A 5,668-nucleotide genomic window follows, 5' to 3' on the forward strand; every position below is an offset into this window, starting at 1 on the left:
CTCATCTCCTATATCCTTCATGGGCTAGATCAGGACTATCAGCCCCTCGTCTCGGCCCTCGATGCGCGTGTCACTCCTGCCTCCCTCAACGAGATCTTCTCCATGTCCAGCATTCATCGACCTGCGCGAGCGCGTCTGTGCAACAACCAGCCGCGACCCAATCCACGACGCTACTTCTTCACCGAGGCCGGCTCGCAGCGCTGGACTCCGAAAGGGCCCGCGAGTCTTCATTGACTTGGAGGCACGTAGGACCTCACCGAGTGATGTACATCAACCTCACGCGCACAACTCTGGGCGACACCCAACTGCATCGTGGGTCTTCATCACCTTTCTTCTGTCGCCTTGAGGACCCAAGCCAGTCTCCACCAGCGAATGTAGCGAGCACTAGAAGAACAGAAGCAAGATACGCATGTCCGATTGCGGGAGGGCATTAATCCCGGGCAGTCATCCATCCTCTGCAACATAATCTGCACCAGATATTCTTCCTCAAGCCAAATCCCTGCTCCGAGCTGTACGACTACGCCAGGCTACGAGCCGACATACTTCTTCGACATGACACGGCATCGACACTTCGTCGCCGCGAGGGATGCCTTCAAGCGAAACATCATCGACACGCCGCTGCGACGCCATAGCCGACTCTTCATTGCCAAGGTCTTCATCAACGTGGTCCCCACCACCATCTTCGTCAACACATTGCCGCCGCCTCGTCCACAAGATGGGCACCTAGCGTCCTTTGATATACTTTTCTGCAAGACGCGACCTCGACGACGGCAATGACCGTGTCACGACGACAGCATCGACCGCGTCATCCATGATGACACGACTGCATCGACACGGCGTCACTATAGTGACGACCCTACACGGCCACATGGTTCTGGCAAAACTGATGTGTGCTCGATGGGCTTCCTTCGGTCTTGGCAAAACCGGTGGACTCATCGCTGACGACACCCTTTGACATCCGCAAGGTGCATCGTCCACGTCTGCAGCTCCGTCATAGAGCATTTTTTGCGCCTCCGGCTTTGTGCGGCTTCATCATCCACGACGACCACACCATCGACCACGACTACCTCGACCACGACTACATCACCATGATCTGCTATCTCGACATTAATGGCTACGTCTGCAACGACTCCAGTCAACAGCGTCCGCCTCGTCACTTGCGTCCACGATACTCCCGCTGTGACTGTGGGAGGGAATATAGGAGAAGACAGGGAAGACACCAGAAGGGGATGCAGTCACCACCCTAGGAGCCGACCCATCAGGCATCAGAGACGCAGTTGATGATGGTGCAACGGAGAAGACGACAGAAGCGCAAGGCTTCAAATTCAGTCGCAATCGTCCGCTTTACTCCCGTTACGACTGAGGGGGAATGTTAGAAATATAATTGTGTAGAGATAAGCACAATGAGAGATAAGATAGGTTTAAACAATATCTTGCATTATAGTCAAAGTCTCCTCCCTATTGTACTTCTATATATACCCCTACGGGTCAGATCAATACAACAATATAATATTCAGTCATCCCACACTTTCCACATTCAATAAACCTAATTTGTTTTATACCTCCTTTTCATTCTCAATATACCTTATTAATTATACCTCAATACAAATTTGATGAAAAAATATCACCAAGGCCCATAGTTTACGTAATATACCATTTGTACATACAAAAGAACAATTTATGTGCGTATAAAATAAAATACATGCACCCAAATGAATTTTCTACAAAACTCACTTTAAGGTATCTAGTAATAATTAATAGGTATATTAAAAATAATAATGAGGTATAGAGGTATCATCTATGTGGTATATGAAGAGCGAGAGCACATACTCCCAGGAGTACACATGAGTTTTCATATGTTTACACAAGACATGGGATACAAGGAACCGAAATATAGCCTAATAGGACTCCCAGACTTAATGCTAATACTCCTTACAGTCCAGGCCGTCCATACACACTTGGAGTCATTTTTTATTTGCTTCGAGTCATAAACATGATGGCATCATAACACAAATAAAATCCGAGGTTAAGAAATCACGGTTGCTGTCGCTTTTTTCCATTCTTGAACTGCAAAGCGGAGGGTGTTGTTTGGTATCAACTCATGGTTCGCAAAGCTGACGCGGGCTACGGGGGACATTTTGTCCCCATTTTAAACCAGCGCTTGATGGCCGCACCTTCATACGTGTATCCATCGGCAGCAATGTGTGGATCCTTCATGATCTCCTGAAAAATATAATGGAGATGCAAGTTTATTACATCAAACTTGGAGTAGACATTAACTAATCTAGCTAGTGACTAAACTGTAAAGGTTGTAGATGGTTAGTCAGGAAAACTTAAGATAACCAGTTTTTTTAAAGAGAAAGAAACATAAGATACTCATTTCTTTGATTAGTTAACCGACCTGTGTTATTGGACATATGAGAAACTTTGGTGGCTTGCTTTTATCGTCTGGACAGTTCATCATAGCTTCCAAGACATCCCAGACCTCCTTTCCGAGATCAGGCCGCTCCTTTCGTTCATAACGACAACATCTCAGTGCTAGTTTTGCCAACTCTTTAGTGTACTTAGGTGGCCATTCCCCAGCAGAAGTATCGATTATGTCTTGCAACTTATCTTTTCTTAATGCTGCCTCCACGACATGTGGAAGGCCTAGGGGGCTCTTGCTAGTTAGCAATCGCATTAGCACTACTCCAAAGGAGTAGACGTCATATTGTGCCGTGAGCTCCCCCGAGGCAATATATGCTGGATCCATGTATCCCATTGTGCCCTTGAGTTGGTTTGTTCGGTGGTAAGGGGTGATAGTGGTGTTTGTGACATTCAAGGGGCGAGAGATCCCAAAGTCTGCCAATTTGCAAACAAAGTTGGCGTCGAGAAGGACATTGTCGGGCTTGAGATCACCGTGGGCAATGCCTTTTGGTTTGTTGGAGTGGAGGAAGATAAGTCCCGTGCAAATGTCTGCAGCAATTCGGACGCGCATTCGCCATGAGAGTCTCTCTCTTCGGTTCTCGCGCTGCAGACAGTCCTCTAGGCTTCCGTTTGACAAGAACTCGAAGACCAACACTCTGGCCTCCCTGCATGCTCCTATCAGAGTGACAAGGTTCGGATGCCTCATCCCACAGAGTGTTTCTACCTGTAATTAATACACATGAGAGGAAAAATTACATATTTAGATGCACCATTTTACTAGTGTTTCCTTAGCTGACAGCATGTCTATATATATATGATGTTTTGGGGGCATGCATTAAAGGAAAGGAATACTAAGAGTTAGTTACTTCATCATTGAACTCTTGATCTCCTCTTGCGCCTTCACTGTTCAGTTTCTTTATGGCTACAGTAGTATGACGGAGAAATGCCTTGTAGACGCTTCCACACCCACCTTCCCCTATCTTTTTGGAGGCATCAAAGTTGTTTGTCGCTTCTTTTATTTCCGCGTAGCTGAATTCTGTTAAGACAATGGCACCGCTACCGTTTGTTTGGCGCATCTCTTCAGCCTGCTTAACAGCATGTTCTTTCTCGCGCTGCAGCTCTTCCATTATGGAGTTTGTCTGGAGAAGCTTGTTCTCAAGTTCTGCTCGTTGCTCATTTGCTTTCTGCAGCTCATTGTATAAATGGAGGCGTTCCTTTTCGAGTCCAGCCTTTTCTCTGGTTAGTCTTTCCTCTAGCTCATTTTTCTCTCTGCGGAGTGAATTCTCCTGTGCTCTGAGCTGCAAGAAAACAGTTGGCTTAGTTGAGAGACAGGTGCACCATCTAACATACACAATTTCCATGTGTTTACACAAGAAAGTTGGGAAAATACAATAACATATTAGGCATCAATAATGGATGGTTGAAGGCATGTGGCAATTACAAATAGCATACCATCATAGGATTTTCAAACAGACCCCTCGCGGTTTTCTGCTGATCCTCAATTGCTTCTCCTTTTGAGCACTCCTGATCATCAAGGAGTAGCTGTAGTTGCCCGAACACTTCTCGTTGCACGGCGGTTTCCATCTGTAATACATATGTTTGCTTTGAATTCGATAGGTATGCCAGCATCATCCAATTAGTATTACAACTACGACAAAAAACAAAAGACCTTAGTTGGTCAAATAAAATCTAGATGATAGACCAATAGAAGCAGGATTTTAAGTTTTAAAAAGGTGGAATCCTGTATACCTAGTCGATCCCCACTAACTCTAATTCTATCAACACGCAACTATGCCATCTCACCATGCCACCATGCATGCAAAAGACCCACATTACCATCCACCATGCATACTACTTATATTCAATACATATTCTACAACTACACAATAATTAAATACTCCCCTTGTAAAAATATAATACGTTTTAGATCACTAAAATAGTGATCTAAAATGTCTTATATTTCTTTACAGAGGGAGTACAATATTATATGTATTTTAGTTTCAATTTTCAAATTGTTAACCCAAATACCAATCTTTCATACAACCAAATCTCTTGAAATAATTGCACACAACCAATTCACACACGTTGCCATGCGAGGTATCATCTCTAGTGTTTATATAGTGCTAGCTAGTGGCAAGTGTTAGATACACTACTGGTTGAATGTGACTACAGCCATGAATGCATTCTATTGTTGACTTCCGTTGTTAAGTGGAACACATTCTATTGTTGACTTCCGTTGTTCAGTGGAGTACATGAAGTATTAAACTACCTTATTATAATTTGAAGAAAGTGTCACATCTCTGATGTTCACACAAGCAAGTGGCCTATATTGCATACTCATTTTTAGCAATATAGTACTCCATCCAAACCATATTAATTGTCGACTAAATCAGCAACAATTAATATGGATCGGATGGAGTACTTGACTTCCCATTAATAGTTTTTTTGGATAACGGATGATCATTTCTCGCTATAAATTTACGACAATTGAAATGAACAAGCTGTGGCTATGCTTAGATGATAACTCTGCTCAGTCCAAAATGACTTACCATAGAGTGTTGATGTTCTTTGGAGCTTGCAACCGAAACAGGTACAGGTGAACCATTCATATTATCCAAATCCTTTAGAACTGGTGAAGATCCTCGAAAGCTTTTCTGGCGGGAATTCAGGGAGAAACCTGTTGATGTCGTTGTATGAATTGACCGGCCCCTTGCACCTAGTATGGTCTCCGTGCTGTCTGTTATCGATGCTCACAAGGGATATGTATAGCTAACTGGCTGCTTGGACTCTCGTTGAAGGGCTTTTTGATCTGTGGAACCGAAGAAACCTGTATGCCCTGGTGATAGTGAATGGGATCTTGCAGGGAACTCGGATCGGTCTGAATCAGTGCTTGTGTAGCCGCTTTGCGGTGACTCTACTTTTATCAAACGCTGAGTGGCCTCTCTGAAAATGATGAACCGTTGTTTTGTCAGCTGGAAATAACTTTGGGTAGTCAATCGAGCCAAAAATTTCAGATTTTTTTCTTTGAGAAACTAAATTCGCAGATTCTATGTAGCAATTTTTTATGTCGAGCCGAGGGCTGCAATGCATGCATAGCTGTCATACCTAGAGCAAGCAAGAGTCTCGTTGCATATGTAGAAGATCTGGCAATATGGTTTGGCTTGTTGATGCACAATGGCTGCAAATTTTGAGTTTGGTGCTTTGTTCTTCCTGTCCACATGAAAGATTTCACCATCAACATATACAACTCTCTTTTGAAATA

General features: G+C 44.0%; 1 pseudogene; it reads right to left on the bottom strand.

Moving 5' to 3' along the window:
- Window positions 1-2,026: 2,026 nt before the first annotated feature.
- The window catches only part of LOC119294378, a 5,614-nt pseudogene continuing 1,972 nt past the window's right edge, over window positions 2,027-5,668 (bottom strand).

Source organism: Triticum dicoccoides, chromosome 4B, assembly GCF_002162155.2.
Source record: "Triticum dicoccoides isolate Atlit2015 ecotype Zavitan chromosome 4B, WEW_v2.0, whole genome shotgun sequence".
Taxonomy (NCBI): Eukaryota; Viridiplantae; Streptophyta; class Magnoliopsida; order Poales; family Poaceae; genus Triticum; species Triticum dicoccoides.